Source organism: Ambystoma mexicanum, chromosome 1q, assembly GCF_040938575.1.
Source record: "Ambystoma mexicanum isolate Mex_15411 chromosome 1q, UKY_AmexF1_1, whole genome shotgun sequence".
NCBI lineage: Eukaryota > Metazoa > Chordata > Amphibia > Caudata > Ambystomatidae > Ambystoma > Ambystoma mexicanum.
In genome coordinates, this window is record NC_090922.1 from 680,676,551 (window position 1) to 680,695,593 (window position 19,043).

Genomic DNA, 19,043 nt, shown 5'->3' on the forward strand with positions numbered 1-19,043 from the left:
TTCCTTCTGGGGTACAGGCCCTCACGTGGCTCTTTCACCATATGCAGCCAACGAGGGACGCAGGCCCTCAGTCTCTTATATCGTTCCCTTCTGCCGGTTCTGGAGGAGCAGGGGAGCACCTGTTTGCACATGTCTGTATCCCTTCATGCACAAGAGGGTTGTAGGTCCCACACGCCTTTCCCCATAATCTGGGGACTGCTGGCAGTGCTTGCCAAAGCTCCGGTATGGCGCGCGTCCCTCATGGGGGATGGGTGCGCACACACACAGCCTCACCTCATCCTGCCCACTTTCCTGATAGGATGGGTGGCATGAGGACACGCAGCTTCTCTTGGCTCCTCTGCACCCAGAGACGCTGGCGGCTGACAGCCACGCTGCAGTGCTCCTGTGGTTTCACTGCCATGGACCCGGTACTCCTCAGGCCACACGCACTACTTTTGCACCCGACACTGCCTCACTTCTCACCACGGGCACCGAGCAGCCCTCCGGTAGCCCGCACCTGAACAGGCATGGGTGCCCAACACCTCCTCTTCACCAATATAGTGTCCCGCCCACAGGGCACCGAAGCGAGAAACACCATAGACCGGGATCACCCAGACAGTCAGCATGGCTGCAATCATGAGAAGATCGAACCGCAGGGGGCACCCTGCAGGGTCTGGATTACCAGGCCACACACCAGTGCTGGGGCACCCAAGAGACATCAGCCTCGGGTCTGTGTACACACAGGCCGGAGCTGCAATACAGGCTTTGGTCACACGGCAGACTGTGCTTCTGATTGAAGTAAGTGCCCCGGTTTTCTGTCCTACTTATCTTTTGCTTGTGACTCCTGTGACCCTGCTTCTGTAGTACTAATCTTCTCTTGGATTACGTTTGTATACCTTTGCCTGTGACTTCATGGTAACAAACTTGTACATGTTATACAGATTGCTTCTGGATTGTCCTTCCGGGTGGATGCTTGTTTCCTGTGCTTCATGTTGTAAGAACTGGAAATGTGGGAAATTGCCATACACTGGGATTAGCTTAGGCCACCAGACTTTGAACACTATCCAGCCCTGATTATCTGTGTACTTTTGCCGCTAGCGCATCCTTGTGCGATCCGGGGGCAGGTCCCTTAACCCTATCCACTTCCCTTCCTTTCCACACCTAGTTTTCCCTTTGGGATTTGTTCTTCATTCCTGTAGTATTTCTGTGCTCAAGAATTCCACTCTTTCCATACTAAGTAAGCCTTCACATCTTTTAGAGTTTGGGCTAGCTATCTCGTATCCGCTCCTCGTATTAATTATTTACTTTCCATATTAGCGTGAAAATGCCACCACACTACCTCTTGACGATCGACTTAGTGTCCCGCCTTTCCCAGGTCACTGTCGTCTTCCACTTCTGCATTACATGCTTTTGCTTAGGTTACTGATACTAAAATAACTATCCTTAGTTGTTCAGCTTGGCTCACACCTGGTGGTATTTTTGCTCTTCCATGTGAACCACAGCTCTGCCTATATTTATTAAACAGGCACAGGGTGTTTTATGAGATAGGTCGCCCTCATTGAGGAGACCATGGCTGTATAGACTTGGTTTTTTCATAGAGAAGAGAGGTTTTTTACACCACCTCTTCCATTTGTGAGTACTGACACACATAAACATGCTTAGATGTCCTCCCAATACCAGTTTGTGCCCCTAATGTGTTGTTCTTTACGCATGTGAAGCTCTCGCTAATTGGCTGTCTGAAGAGAATTACCGTTGTGCTTTAAACACTGAATGACTATGATCAAACTTGACCTTACTTCAAATGGGTTGGAAATGGGTTCAAATGGGTTGGAAAAGAAAATGATCACTGTTACTAAACAATTTACAGCTCATGAATTGTATCCTGAACTGTCCCATGTCTCAATGTTAACCTGTTATTGCAACTCTCTTTTACACTCTAGATAGGGAGGAAAAGAGATCCAGACAGCATGGAAGTGGTAAGAATTGTTCCAACACAAGCATGCATTCTTTAATACTGAGGTAGACAATAGAACGTTGACTCTAATGCAGTATCTAGTCTTGTGTACAATCGAGGTTGTTGAATTTACAAGAAACACACAGATGCATGGTCAGTCTCTTTTGGATGATGCCATCTACAAGATAGATAGAATAATATTACGTTATATAATTTTGAACTCCACTTTAGCAATAGTGATTTTCACTATACCCTCGATGGCATGTCATGTCATGACACATTACCCATGCTATTGCATCATTTAATTCTTTGGGCAACTTTCTTCTAAAATACATAAACTAAGCATCTTCTGGCCACCTATTCTCTGAATGCTTAATTGGGTTATATATGTCAACAAATCTTGAGTGCCCTATGAATAATCAAGGAGTGCTTCCTGTGAAGTATAAGTTAGTTCAGGTCCTCCAAACCTTTCCTTTACAGTGATAACAAAGCCTTCATAATCATCCAAGATTAATTTCAGAAGACACCCGTGGAGCTGCCCTGCCAAAAGCACTGTCAGTCATGTTTAATATCATGAAGCCCAAATTGGCTCTGTTAGAGACGAATGAAAAATAATTGAAGGTGAATTGGATGTACATGCATCAAGAAACGGTTTACGTCTTTTTGAGATAATTTAATCCACTTACTCCCACATTTGCCAAGTGGGGATCAATAAGAAGTTATCCCTGACTGGCTAAAAAATGGCATAGAGAAGTATTCTCTGCTTTAAGGATCAGCACCTTGCTTGTCAAGGACTGCACAGCATTCTAACAATTCCTGTTCCATTTAACGAGTTTCTTTCTCATGTCTTAATCTGTCATCAACCATCGTTACCTGCTCCAATTGGTGGCATTGAGGCATGAAGGGGGAAGGCCAGTCCTTCCTAGTATCCATCTCCCAGACTGTCATGATGTTCATCATAACCTGCATGCCATAAGCCTAATCCCTACCCCAAAGGTGGTCCAAATGCCCAACTCGGCTGTGGCAGGTTTTGCAGCAGACAATGGGCCTCATTCCGGGTTTGGAGCTAACCATGGAGTAATTAGCTCCATGGTTGCCTCCGAAACCGTCCCAAATCCGGCATGGTGAATGGAGTAATTACCGGTCCATTCCAGGGTTAGAGGGACCGGTAATTCCCCATTCACCTTTTGCCCTTCCCCATTCCCATTTCTGCCCCATAGGGCTCAATGGGAATGGGGAAGGAGGTAATTACGGCACCGTAAATTACGGTACAGTAATTACCTCCGAAGTACCTTTGCGGGTCCCGTACTTTACTCCTGCTAAAAGCAGGAGGTAAGGAAGGACCCGCAAAGGGACCTCGGAATACGGAGGTAAGGGATTACCGGCATCGGCACCCTTACCGGTGCCGGTATATAACCACCGGCGGTATTAGCCATACAGCCAAACCCCCCGGGGCTATTAGCGCCGGATCACGGGTTTGGCGGTAATGGAATTCCCCATTCCCCACTGAGCCCATTCGGGAATGCCCCATTCCCCATTGGGCTCAATGGGGAATTTTCGCGCTCTTACCTCCGGCGGATGTCCCGCCGGTGGTAATAGCGCGAATTTTCAGCGGATTTCCGCCCAGCTCAGAGAGGGGAGAAATCCGCCGAAGCCCTGATTTGGCGGACCCTTAAATCCGGCGGTAATAGCGCGACCGCCGGATTTAAGGGTTACCGCCAAACTCGTGATGAGGCCCATAGTAGTGGGCAGTAATATTGTTGTGCGTCTACCTCTAAGGTATCGCAGAACCAGTTCTTATTATGCTTGTGTATGATAAACATTAGATGTTATGAATATCTTCCCTACAGAGTTTTATCACTAAACCTACAAGTAGATTGACTTGTAACACTTGTCTTTTATACTCATGAATAGAAACACATTCGGAATGCTCTCACTCTCTTGTTTAGCATCCATGTACATGTATTCTCTTGTAGAGATGATATATGAGCATTACAATAGTATAGTAAAACATTGTTAGCGATAAAGTGGTTGTATAGGGCCCCATCATCCTGCTCTTCTATTCACTTTTAAATTAAAAAAGCAACTAACAACCAATCAGCAATGTCTGCCTTTGTGGCACAGTAAAACATCCAATTATACTCACAATGGTTCCTGTAAGTATAGGAGATGGAGGGGAGAGGCAAATGTTAGCTATATCAACCCTTTTCATTCTCTTACAAAGAATTAAACAACTCTGTCCAAAAGACCTACTAAGTGCAGTCAACTAAAACAATATTAACAATACCATGGATAAAACATTCAGATAAAGCATTTCAAATATACCTGCAAAGATTATTTTCTTCCATGTTCTATGCCTCAATAGATCCTGGCTAAATAGATATGAGAGGAAGAACCGGTTGATGTTATGCACTTTGCCGAAACCCAGTATCATGAAACAAATCAATGTGTTATGAGCATATGTATGGTTGAAAAGCTACTTGTTTATTTCAGCCAGTGTCAAATGCAATTGAGAATCTTTCAGAATGATTTGTGTGTGTTACGTATGTTCAGGAGTACGATATGTCAAATCCAATAAATCTGAACACATCTGAGCATACATCTGAGCATATATCCCTCCTGCATCAGGAGGACGATCCCTGCACCATTAGGTGCCCTCATCCACACAGAGATGCTGAGGTGGCCTTCTGCATCAAGGCTGCCCAGCGGCAACTGAAACAGCTGATCCTGTCTGTGCTGGAAGGATGCTGCCATTGGCTGGAAGCAAGTACTTCCTCACCCACAACACTGGTGCCGGCAGGCATCCGCAGGCCCTTCCCAGAGGCCCTGCTCATAAATGCCCTGGATTGAGGTGAGCCTCCTCCTTGCCACCTGTATCAGGCTGATAATCCCTTCCCCATGCGATGCCCTCATCAACATAGAGCCGCTCAAGCAACCTTCTCCATCATGGCTGCCCTGCGAGGCAACTGAAACCGCTGATCCTTTCTTTGCTGGAAGGACACTGACATTGGCTGGAAGCAACTACTTCCTCACCCACAACACCGATTCTGCCAGGCATCTGCCGGACACTCCCAGCACCCTGCTTATCTATACCCTGAACGGAGGTCAGCCTCCTCCTTGCCTCCTGCATCAGAGTGATGGTCCCTGCACCATGCAGTGCCCTCATCAACACAGAGCCGCCGAGGTGACCTTCTCCATCATGGATGCCCCGCATGGCAACTGAAACAGCTGATCCCGGCTGTGCTGGATGGATGCTGCCATTAGCTGGAAGCAACTACTTTCTCACCCACATCACCGGTGCCAGCAGGCGTCCTCCGGCCCTTCCCAAAGGCCCACACCAAGACCCCTCTCTGAGCCTGTCACAGTGTGGAAGAACCTCCCTGCGCCAACAATCCACTGAACCTTCTGACCGCAGTACATCACCCACTTGCACTGATAAGCAACTACAATTGATAACTTCTATCCACCTCCTGCATGGACTCCTACTATTTCCACCACTGCTGCAAACCTTCGCCTTTTCTCCAACGGTAGGTGGTGATCAGCCACTACCATTATCACCACCATGATGTGCATGCCCTAGAGTGCCTTATGCCTTGATCTGTGTTAAAATTCTGTTCTTACACACAGGGTGCCTTGTGTATTATTGCATTAAGTATTATTTGGTTTTTGTTAACATCCTAATTGTAACCCCACCTTAACCTGAGACAAAGCCCTGCTGAACCGTGTGTGAAACCATACCTATCTGGCTCTTATGCTGCCTGATGTAGCCCCCTTAACATGAGGTGAGGCTTTGCCAGTCCGTGTAATCATATCTATCTGACTCTTATGCTGCCTGATGTAGCCCCTCGTAACATGAGGTGAGGCTTTGACAGTCCATGTAATCATACTTGTCGGACTCTTATGCTGGCTGATGTAGCCCCCGTTACATGAGGTGAGGCTATGCCAGTCTGTGTACACACACCATTGTATGTAACCATTTGTTTATTCCTGCACTTGTATCATCCACTTTCTGTAATAGCGCCTAGATGCCCGAGGGCTTTCTGTGTTGAAAATAAATGGTAAGTAAATAAATAAATATCTTTTTGACAAAGGTGCGAGAATTAATAGGCATGAATTGACATAGGTTCCAGGTGTATAGCTTGCCTTGGTCTGGTAAGCATTTCAACAAAGGTACAATCATACAATATAACAAACCCACCCCTGAACAGTGAAACAGTCTAAGGAAAGATACAATAGGAAGGTGGAAATGAAAAGAAATCCTCCGCTTTGAAGTAATTTTACTTGGTGATGTTCCATTAGGGCCTCAGGAATACATGCAGGATTGTTTCTTTTCAGCCTCTTTGTGGGAGTCCCTCTGTAGAAGCTATGCAGGAGTGTCTCCCTTCAGCATCCGTGGAAGGAAAAATAAATAGTCCCTAGACACAAGATGGTAGTGAGTAGAACTTGTGATGTGGCCACCACACTAGTCTCTTGTTCAAATGATTCATATGTTTGTTAAGTCTCAAACTCCTAAGATAGACAAAATTAACTAGGAATGCCATTCTCAACAACAATGCTAGTTCAAGTTCAAAGTCATGTACAGTTTCAGGCAACTTCTGCTTTGTAGAAAGGTGGCTACATTTAGAGATCCACACCTCTTGAAAAAATGAATGAGTATGTCCATAGTTGTTCATCATCCAGTATAGCCTGCTATGCGCACAATGAAGCAATTGGGCCACTTCTACATTACATGGCCTGCGGTAGTGGCGATGTAGTTATGGTTAAGTTGCTCATCTCATAGGAAGAGCACTTTTTTGGCGGCTTATAACTTTGCTCCCCCCTGGACGAATCCTCAACAAACATTGCAAATAAAGTATATGGCCCACTCTGAATTATTCTGCAAAGTTTGGTGAGGTTTGGTCCAGGGGGGCCAAAGTTATAGGGGGGTAGACATAATGGGAAAAATCTTTGCTCACACCTACAGCCCAAACCCCTGGACGGATTTCCACCAAATTTGCGGCAAGAGTGGCGGCTTCTTCCCAAAAGCGTGCTTTTGTTAATTTGGTGTAAATCCATCCAGTCGTTTTTTTTTTTAAATGACCAAAACGTAAGGCAAAAAAATGTGTGATATCTATGTCCTCTCCGTGGACACATTTCCCTGTTCGCTCCGCGGACAGGACACCGATTGGTTAGTCTGCTTTTGTTATGTCCGTGGACAAGCAATGTGTTTGCTGATTGGGTGAAGTGAGGCGTGAGGTGCCTCATATTGTTTCAATGTGCCCGCCATCTTGGATCCAAGGACATCCGCGGACAGCGCAGCGGCAAACAGAGGAAAAATGCAATTTTGGGGAGTGTGTTGGTGTGTAGGAGTGCTTGGGGAGGGTTGGGGAGTAAGAGATGGGTCAAATACTGTATTTATTTAGGTGGCAGGTGCCCCTGATGTGTTTGCCATGTCTGCAGTCATCTCGGCTGTCCACGGAAATAATAAATGCACTACTACCTATTTTACTTTAGTATGATGTTGGTTTTGGGTTGTTAGTAGAGCATTGATTACAATTAATATCCCTACAAGCAGCTCACATACCACAGTCAAAATGTTTGGTAGAATAGTTGTGTTATGCTGCAGTGGTTGTGGCCAGGGCCTAGAGTCTTGGGTGCATGGCTATGCATGGCTATGCACCCAAGACTCTAGGCCCTGGCCACATCCACTGCAGCATAACACACGCATAGAATCAAACACCCATCAAATATCCACAACCCAAAAGTTTATGTACTGTTTCATTTGTAGAGTTTGCATGTGAAGTTTTGGCTAGGCTATGCAGTTAAGATTGTAGAATTTGTAACAAGGACTGCGGCATAAGATACCCATGGAAGCAAACATTTTGCATTGTGGTGTATGGTTAGATGTTTGTGAGTCCATTTATTGTATACTTACTGGTTGAGTTTTTTTGTGGGTGTATGCAGTTTTTTCATGAAATGGGTAATTGGACGAGACATTCTTTTTCGATCTCTGTGATAAAAGAAAAGATGATATGTTAGTGTAGGTAGTGCATAATGAGTTATTGCATTGCATAATAGATATTTCTGTATTTTCTTTTACCCTCATATTTAGTACTTTACAAGTACTATAGTTCAAACCAGTGTACTGCGCAATTTGCTCAGTTTCTGTGTTTGCTTTCTAAATCACTGGGTCTGTAGGAAAAGAAAATCCATGCTGCATTAAAAAAAAAAAACTTCTATGTTGTGGTACAATATATTTCTATCATTGTTTTACTGTATATTTCTTGTTTCTTGCTAATCCTCTACCTGTTGGCTTGTTGCAGATTTTTGGGGCAGTTAGATACCTGTTGGCATATTCTAACTGTATATTTCTTGTTTGATTTTAGTGTTATTTATTTATCTGTTTGCTTGTTGCAGAATCTTGGGGCAGTTAGATACCTGTTGGTGTATTCTAACTGTATATTTCTTGTTTGATTTTAGTGGTATTTATTTAACTGTTTGCTTGATGCAGAATCTTGGGGCAGTTAGATACATGTTGGCGTATTCTAACTGTGCATAGTTTTGAAGTTGAAGTTTTGCTTATGGTCATACACAGATTACGTTTTATATTTTGGTTTTAAGAATAATAAGTAAGCGTTTACAAGATTTGCTGGTAATCTCTGCTTTAGAGTAATGGTACTATTACATTCGAACCATCCACAATTCTTTTTTATATATGCAGTGTAGTGACCTGCATTGGTTGGGGCTCCTGCGTGGTAGATTATACCTATTGTTGTGAAGGTTTTCTTACCAAGTGATACTTGACCTTGTGTGAATCCAGTCTGCTTGCAGCTGTTTTTGGTACCATCTTCATTGTAACATAAAAGCATTACTATAAGGTATTTACTATGTGTCTGTATTTGTAAGGTGGAGCGATTATCTGAATTGCAGGTATTACATAATCTGCCATGGTTTGCATTTTGTACAAGTTTCTGAAATGGGATGGATTCAGAGTTAGGCATGGATACATACACAAAGCGTTCATTAGGGACTTGTTCCTGTGCCACATGGCTGCAGAGAGTGCATGTATGTTTCCACATGTATGAAATCTGGAAGATTTCATGTATAGGTATGTTGTTGTTTTCCAATACTTGTAGTAAGTACATTAGAAATTCTTGTGGATCTTAATGTGAGTTTATAGTGAATTTGACCATTCCAGCACAGTAGTCCAATTCCTGTCTTATTCCATGAACACTGTAAGTGTTGTCAGGATTGTTGGTTGCATTTCTATGAAGGACTAACATTTGAAAAAGCAATTGTTCTGTACTGTGTAAGTAAATGTTGTCAATAATTGGTGGCAATTGAAATAGAATATGTATTTCTACATTTTCGCAATTTACACCAGTTGTATTTGAAAATTGGAATGGACCTGACAGTTCTGTGTTAAAGTCATTTGATCGAAGTGTGTGTTGCTTCTTTGAAGAAGTAGTTGAGTTACTTTGAGTAGTAGATTCTTCTTTGGTTGAGGTACTTGATGAAGTATTAGCTTATTTTACTTTCTTTGGAGGAATTGCAGTGAGATCTTGTATTGTTTCAGTTTGAAGTAGTTTTCTTTTAAAACATTTTGCTTTTTGCAGAACAGGATAGGTTTTTGGATGGGGTGTAGAGTGAATGCAGTCTATTTATTCTAGAATGCAAGGAATATCAGCATTAACTTTACTTGCATCAAAGTTGATTAGAAATAGTCCATCAAGTGTACGTAAGCGTGATAGTGCTACATAGCTCATGCCTTCTTCAAAGACTGTGCTACCAATATCTATCAATGCTTTATCTAGGGAAGACCTTGTGATTTGTGAATGGTAACTACGTATGCTAGAGTTAGTGAAAATTGTTCTCTGTGTACATACATGTTTTTGAAAAGAAGGAAGCAGGCTGTTGAGCGTTCTATCCTTTTAATTTCTGATAGTTTGTCAAAGAGAATATTGACAAACTGAATGTTGTTGTCACGTGGGTATTTTTGAAACCCAACAACTGTACCAAGTGCTCCACTAACTAGTCCTTGTTCCATGTCAAGGTTACTTTTAAGCATTACTCTACAGTTTAAAGATAATTTAAATATTTTCTCCAAACGAGCTGTATTGGAGATAGAGTTTTCTAAGGTATTTAGTCTTGTTGTGGCTTGTTGACACATGGGTAGTGTCATACCATGTACGTCGAGTTTATCTGTGGAGCAATGTCAATTGTTGGTTGCATTTCTTTTTTCAAAATTGTTTCATTGAATTTTGAACAGCTTGCAAGAGTTGGCATCAAGGACATACAATTGATATTTTTGTGTGCCAATTGTTCCATGACATTAGTAGCACAAGAGTTATGGCCATAGAGTGCATGGATGTGCCTGTTTTTTTTAAAATATTGATTGTGCTTCTTGAGATAGTACACCACCTCTATATACTTTTTAAAATGTTGGCGTATGTGAGGTCTGCAGACTGACACATGTTTTCTGTTAATTCTCTGTATTGGAAATGTTGCCAAAGGTTGACATTTCCTATGCAGCCAAGAGGTTTATAGCACAGTTTGTGCCCTAAGGTTTTAAAGATAGGTTCACCTTTAACTGGTGTCAATTGAAGAAGATCTCTGAAAACAATAATGTGTTTTCCTCCAAAGAGCTCTTCGTAGTCTGTTTTGAGTACCTCTTGTAATCTGAGGTGAATCAAAGCCAACATTAGGTTGGAGACCATGCTCACCTCATCTATTAGTAGCATTTTCATTTGTTCCAAAACTCTGCGTAGTTCCATAGCAGCTTCTGTAGAAAGATTGTAATAGTCTAATTTGTTTGGTGTTCTACTGGAAGGAGTAGTAATCGGTGTAAAGTGACACTGCCTATGTTGTAGGCAGCTAAACCTGTGGGGGCAGTTACAACAGATGACAGTTTGTTGTTTGTCAATTGTTGGAGGAACTTGGTGATGATTTTCATTAAGAATGTGTTTCCTGAACCAGCTTGACCAATCACATATAGCAGTATAGGTTTGTAGTCTCAACAGGTACAGTTTTTATTTTCATGTTGCACACCATGTTTCATTTGTTTTGTGACTTCTTGGAAAATGCTACACTGTTCATGTTCGGTTGTGATTTCAGTACAGCAAAGTCTTTTGTAGCTTGTTCATACTGACACATGGTGTTTTCTACTTCTGTCATGGCTAATTCTGCCTCATTTACTATTAGTGGATGTCCAAGTGGTTCTTGGCCTCCTGTTACAGAAGGTTGACTACTGTCGGGAGGGCCTGGAGTTGGGCCTGTAGTTCTTCTTCATGTTGCTATTCATTGTGCAACATTGTTTGGTACTGTGTAAAGATTACGTCTGTTATAGTGCTTTCATTTGCTTTGAACGGGTCTTCATAGGTGTCATATGTATCCAGTAACACTTCTCCTTTTCTCCATGGTTTAAAAAGTTGTAGCAGGGACATCTAATACAGTTCTTTATGTTGAGGAGTTTTTAATGACAATTTGATATGATTAATTTAGCTGTGTTTGGTAAGTTTCACTAAGCTGCCTTCACAATGTACAACTCTGCATCTACCTTTCTTTTCATCTGGTTTAATATTATTTCTGTATGTGAAGTTTTGGGCTATGTGGTAGACACACATGGTTTCTAAAGTGGTACTCCTTTTTGGGTAGTATGTGTCTGGTAAGTTGTTTTTCAAAATGTCTTGGCTGTTGGGATAATTTTTGGCTATTGTTTCTATGTCCTCATATGATTTGAGAACTCTTTTTCTAGATTTAGCAGGACCAAGACTTAGCCATACTATATTGTCAGATTTTCCATACAAGGCAGTACCGGTTAAACAGTCTGCAGCTTCATAGCAGCCACATTCTCTAGGAGAGAACATTTTTATGCCTAAGCTATACAATTTCTGTGATAGTGTTTTGTCGCGATGAGATGTCATCGTAGAGGTCCTGAAGCTCTGTTTTCTCTGTGTTGGTAAAGTAGGCTGTGAAATATTGTGCAACTGCAGTGGAATTGTCTGCAATGTAGTGCACAGCTATGTTTCATTGATGTATTTGGTTCTTCTGTTCTTTTTATGTAATATGTGTTCTTAGGTGATTTACCTTTGACACTATGTCTGACTGAAGACATGAAGTTGTTTTCCTGACCTGTAGCTGAAACTGGTCTAGGGAAAGCAAAGCAGCATTTGGTGTAGTATTTAATATTTCCAACATTTGTGTGTGTTGTTTGTGAAGGGATTTCACAAGTGATATATTTTTGGATGAACTGCAAAACAGTGGCATCACTGTCCTGACCAAATTTAGGAGCTTCTTTAATCCATAATAGCATGTGGATATGTGGTGCTCCTCTGGCTTGGTATTCTTTTCTCCAAAAGAAGTGTTGCACTTCTCCGAGGGGAGGAAAAGTTGTATTACAAATAAAAGTGTAGCATAGCAATGAAACAATGATGGAAATATCTTGAAACATTAACAGGATCTAGAGAGGAAAGTTCTTCAGGTGTTAGTATATCTATGTTTGTTTTGTTTTTGTTTGCTATGTGTAGGAAATCATGAAAATCTTCCCATGCATATTCTGCACAAATTAATGTAACAAACCAAGTGGGTGGTGCAAGGTTTCTTATTATACAACGTACATCTCTATGACGTCGGAACCAGTACTCTTTAGTACCACGCATGTTTGCTAACAGATTTGTAATGCTTGATTGTAAAACCTCATCTTTTTCTTGCATCTTTTGTAGTAATGGCATAGCTGACATATTTTGAAAGTGGGTTCCTGATTTCAATGTGTGTGCAACTCCATAACATAGAGTTGCTAGTTCACTTTGAAATAGTGGATGGAATATGTATTCCACATTTTGTCTAAATCTGGGATCTTCAGAATACAATCGTAATGAGCGGTATTCTGATGCTGTTGTCTGAATAGCGCTAACATCGTACCTTCCTCCTTTGCCAATAGGAAAGAGTAGAGGAAAAGCACGTGCTTCTATACTTTTTTCCCATGTGCTGATTGGTGATCGTTTGGTTTGTTGCATTTGGTACGTTTCTAGTGCATCATCTATGGTGTCATTAGAGTGTAATGGATGAATTGTATAATGGTCTGAAATATTGGATACTGTAGCAGGATCTAGAAGTTCAAATTGACCAGTTTCTAGTGACTCTTTAATTATTTCAGTTGTTTCCCTTAAGTTTTCTTCAATATTCATTTCTTTGTAGTATTCATTATTGTCCGTTAGATATTGTAAGGCTCGTCTAACTTTATGTAATTCTACGAGTTGTTGCCAAATTGTTTTGTCTTTTGTAGGTACACCAATTACTAAGGCAAATAAAGATTCCTCTATTGGACGTGGCATTCCCAGAGTGTGCACATTTTCTTTTAGATCTAATGGCAAATAAACTACTTTGCCACAAATGACTTTCACCAATTCAGAGGGCGGTAAGTTCGCTGCTTTTGGTTGAAGGTGTATTATTGCTTGAAATCGGTGCACTGTTTGAATTATGATGCTCTCATATAAATTCAGTTGTTGCAGGGGTTTTGGTAGTGGGAATAATTCCAAATTATTTGTGATAGCACGTGAAGGAGTTTGATTGTTGTCAAGTTTTGTAGTGCAGTAACTGCAAAGTATTAAGGGGTCAGTTATTTTGTATTTGTTTTCTGCTGTAAGGTAGAGAGCTAATTCAAACCATTTGGAATCTTCATTGTTTTCTATTTTGTATGTTATGTCTATAGTTTTTGTGTTACTTTTATAAAAAAGTTCTGCGGCAACACACACACACACACATGGTTTGGTACAGCGGATGTACTTTTACATTTTAGTATTTTTTTTGCATGTGTGTAGTAGAAGGTTGCCATCTGTACAATTGATGTAGTCTGCTGTAAAGCTAATGCATTTTGTAAGTGGCTTTCACTTCCAAAATATTTTTCTGGATATGGTCTATTTCTTGGCTGTACCATGTAGAAGATTGCTATTTAAATTGACTAGTGCTAAAGTAGGACTTTTAGCATAGTACAGTTTATAGACTAGATTTCTTATAGTTGAATGATGAGTTGATATAATGTTGATATGATGGAAGGTGCTTTTGCAAATAGGTCCTGAAATGCAGGCTAATGAATGTCCTTGTAGTCCTGTGTTTTTGCGCACTGGACAGGTATCCATATTTTGCAGCAGTTTCATTTTGATTTTGTCTTTGCCTTTCACATACGGATTGAGAAACTGGCGTAAAGATTTGAAAGATTTTTTGGCAATGTTACACATTGACGTGCATGGCCATTTGTATACTGGACGTTCTGATTCAGTCGAATGGAGAGGTAATAGTGAGTTTTCGGGCGATATTTTTGTAAGCAGTATTTCTTGTTGCATTATGGTATTATTACGTTTTTCATAACCTCTTCCACTGCTATGCATGGCAATTGTGTTTGTTTGTTTTTGTTTGTATGCTTCTTCATTAAAATATGGTTCTGTGCTCGTGGTGTGACTCCATTCACCTCCACAGATATTTAAGAAGTTATTTTTGTTGACATTCCGTTTATTGAGAAGTCTTTTTTGTAATTTAGTAGTTAGTTTTGTTAGTTGTTTCATTCTGTTTAACACTAAAATAAATAACTTTCTTTTGAGAAGGATTGCACTGTCTATCAAAGCTTCTAAAATTAATTTTCTACTGTAGGTTTTAAGGGTTGTGAATGATTAGTCTCCTGTTTTTTGTAAGATTCTGAAGGAATCTGTGGCAGAACATTTTTGCTAAAATACTTTTTTTGGTATGGTTACTTGCTAGTATATCAAGATTTATAGGAGCAGTTTTAGCAGTAGTGGTAGCTGAATTATTGTTAATCATATTCTGTTTCATTTTACATTTTGATAGAGGTGGCAAAGTTTCTGTACTGGAAGCTTGTTTTGTTTCGCTAAATGACTGTATTAGCTGTTTTTTGAACTTTTTGTACAAACTCTTGCAGAGATGGATGCTTATTTTGGACACTTTTGTTTTCATTTGATCTATTTCTGCATTGATTTCTACAGACTTGCTTTTTGGTAGGCATTCTTTGGGGTCTGTTGAAAAAAAGAAGGTATGGGTTGGGCTGTTCTGCAATGTATGTGTGCTGTGTGCATGAGTGTCTGAGTATGATGGTAAAGATGTATGTGGTGGTGTGTGATTGTGCATTGGGCAGCTTCAATTAGTTGGGAAGGCTATTCTTCTATTTGTGTGTTACTATACTGTGGTTCAGATGACAGTAGAAAGTGAGCTAGTGGTGAGTAGAAGCACTAATAGTAAATCTAATGGTATAAAATTAAAACAGTTCTTTGTTTTGTAATACTAACATTCTAGGTGGTGAGTTATGTTATTTGTGTTCCAAAAAACAGGGATCTGTGTGCCATTCTGCCTGCTAATCCTTGTTTAATAAATGGGGATTTGTGGGCAGAATGGTGCAGAAATATCTGTTTTTTGGTGCACAAATAACATGAATGAACCACACAGTGGGCCTGATTACGAGTCAACCGGTCTGGAAATAACGGTGGGGATAAACCCACGGCCACCGTTGTTTCCGGTCCGGATCTCGAGTACTGCAAGCGGGAGGTGTCATTCCTGCCAGGTCTGACCTGGTGGGTTTAACACCACCCACCTGCAGCCGGACCTGGAAACACCGGCACCATCACGAGATGGTGCCGGTGTTTCCACTTCCCTATTCCCATTGAATCCTATGGGACTCAATGGAAATGGAGATTCACTGGGGTCATAATGCCCCGGTAATTCTGGGAATCACAGAGGCAGAATGGTAATACGAGTCTGGTGGTAACCTGCCAGAATTTCAGGCACAGTTACTGCCGGATTCATAATGAGGCCCAGTGTGTTTGAGAAACAGTAAGACTATTAAGGTAGTATTGTACTTACTCTTTTTTTGTGGAATGATCAGGTTTCTTCGGAGATGTTGTTTGTAGTTCAGATGCTGCTGCTTTTCAGGAGAGTGGTCTTCACTGCAATTGTAAAAGAAAGAAGTTAGCAATTTTGTGTGTTTATAGCACTGATGTTAATTTAAACGTTGATTTTTATGTTTTTGTAGTAGTATTCTTGTTTGATATCTGAACATAGTGTATGCATGCATTTCATTTGACTATGTGCAGCTTTTATATTTTATTTACAATATGTTAGTTCAACATGCTTTGCAAATGAGTAGAATATTAAGTGTCTGAAATTCACATGGTTTTTTAAAGCTGTTTTATAGAGAAAGAAGAAGTAATAATATATTTATTTTGCAATTTTTATAAGGTAAATGGCAGAAACTGTATAGAAAAGCATGGAATGTATGCATTTGTGAAGGTGTGGGTAATAAAGCATAATGATGTGATTTACAGGCAGTGGTGTTATTGCAGCTGGGAGCTTTTCAATGATAGTGTCTATGTGTGTGAGTTTATGAAGATGCATGACCTTTTCCTGGCTGTGTGTAATTTTATAATACACTACTAATTATTGTTCCACAATTATACTGTTATTTCTCTCATCTTCTAATATTATATTTGTTTATATAGGTGTGTGTGTAAAAAATAAAATGTAGATAGCAGACAGGTTTGGAAGTAACAGTTGATTATAGCAGATGGGAAAAATTGCAATAAATTAATTTTATAGGTTATACAGGTTTAGTGGCATTACTCTGTTTATATGAATTCATAAGAGTTGTACATGTACTCTGAATAAAATATGCATACCTGTAGTTTGTATTCTTGCATGTGGATATGCCTGTAGCTCTAAGTAGAAATCTTTGAGACTTGTACAGTAGTTCTTGTAGTAGGTGCTTTTGAATGATATGAGACTTATAGTCAGAGTGATCAACAGTACATTTGAAGTTCTGAACACTGATGATGGAGTTATATGTAGAGGTCTTGGATGTGATTGGTGGATGGCTTTGTGAATGCTTAGCTGTATTCAATGAAAGAATGGCAGAGAGAGTGAAGTGGAAAGGGTAGAAGGGCTGTCCAAGTGTTACGTGGTCATCGGACACCGCGGCTGTCCGCGGACAGGGCGTGCCACATCCGGGGTTTTCCAGCCAATGCAGCATGGAAAGGGGACTGTAGGGATCAGCCAAACAGATGTTGAGGTTGTGGATTTGTGTTGAAAGCGGCTTAGTGTAGTGAAGATGGCAGAGGTGGAGAAAGTCAGGGTGTTGGTGCTTGGAGATATGTTTGTGCATGGCTTACAGAGGTATGCTCAATGCAGGCATGTTGCAAACAATTTTGATGTTAAAGGAGTGGAGGTGGTGTGGAGCACTGTGCCTGATTGCAATGTACAGGGAATTGTACAAGTTTGTGAAGATATGGGCCGGATGAACAGTCTCCATGTGGTAGTTTTGCACTATGGTGCTTTCCATTCGGGCTATGTCAGTGCCCCTACTTTATAGGCAGATTTGGAACACTTGGTTCAAGCAGGAATGAACATCCTTCCAAATGCCAAAGTATTTTTTTCTGGATTACTACCTAGGGCAATATGGGACAATAGTTCTGTTTTTTGTCCTCAGCAAAACATTGCTAGGTGTGCATCAACCGAGGCATGTGTGCTTTCATGCTTAGAGCTGGTATGTTTTTCTGTAATAATGAGAATATTGATTCCAGTAATGCTGTTTATTTTAAAGAAGATGGCATTTCCTTATCTTTTTTGGGAAATGCCATGCTGTTTTGGAATGTAAGGGTTGCTTTGTTGAAGGTTATGTGAGGATTCTAGTAGTAAAGTAAGGAAAAAAATAAAAAATAACAGGTGTTTGTCAAGCATCTGCCAAAAAAACAGCTCTTTTCAGAGCCAACCTCTAAGGGGAAATGGGGCACACTATTTAAATTTACATTCACCATGCTCAGATTTTCGATATGTCCGTGGACATGGCGGTTGTCCGCGGACATCGCGTATTACATACAGGGCTTTTGGGGTGGAGAGGCATGCAAATGGAATGAACAGAGCAAGGGATTGGTCTGTAAAGTTTACTGGGTGTGTTCTGTAAAGAGAGAGTTTGTCAGAAAGCCTTTTTCCTGAGAGAAGAACAGTTTGCTATGGCTGTGTGTTTCAGAAAACAGATTATCTGGATTTTGGGAGACTCACGGATGCATTGGTTGGAGGTGCATGCAGAACGCTGTGGAGTAGCTGCAGATCTTGGATTCCCTCATGTGGAAGTGCACTGGCATGGAGTGCGTGGAATAACGTGGCTGGACCTAGTACCTCTCTGTGCTAGTTTGGAGACAGAGCATCATCCAGACATAATTATAATTCATTGTGGAGGGAACAGTTTAGGACATGTGTCTGGAATTTATTTGCAATTTGCAATGAAAGAAGGACTTGGGAAGGTCATAGACATGTTTCCAAATTCCCAAGTAATTTTTCAGCACCCCAAAATTTTAGAAATTCGTGAACTTTCTGCGGACTTCTAAAAAAAAAATTCACAGGGTCCTGCTCCATTTATTTTCCATTCCTATTTTTAGACTGTGAAAGGCGTCTCTGAAAAGAGCCTTTTTTGGGGATTTTTGTTGATTTATATTTATTTTGGTTTTTTACACACGACACACTAGAAGAGGCGGGGAAACAAGGGTAAGGAAGGGACACCAACCACCGGGATAAGAAAAGGCAGGTGGAGAGAGGAGGATGTAGTGTGGGCCTTATTTAGGTAGTGGGCAGACCTTCTCATGCTCCTTGACCCTAGTCTCGAAAGCTCTCCGAAGACTCTCCCTCCTGCAGAGTACTGCGTCGCAGTACATTCACAAAACTGTGACCCTCGAAAGGTAAGGGTCAACAGCATCATGGATGGCCTGAGAGACAGCTGGAGGGATGCGCTGTCCCACAGGAGTGTCTCTTGTGGTGACAGGAGCAGAAACGGATGATGTGGTAGAGTAACTCATCCTACTTCGTTGATCTCATGGTACAACCTTTGCGAATGGCCCCACCGTGCAACGACCTTAGTTGTCGCTTCATAGATGTCGTACCAAAGCTGTACGAATGACTAAGCACCATTTTACACTGGTTGCAGGTGACCTTGTTCGCACATACTTTTGGTATGTCACCATGAATGGTAAACAACCAACACACCCAAGACTCACGGCGAGGGCTGGTAGTAGGGACTTCCACTACCTCATCCTCATCATCTTCTTCATCCTCCTCCTCTACATCCTCATGCCTGTTCCCC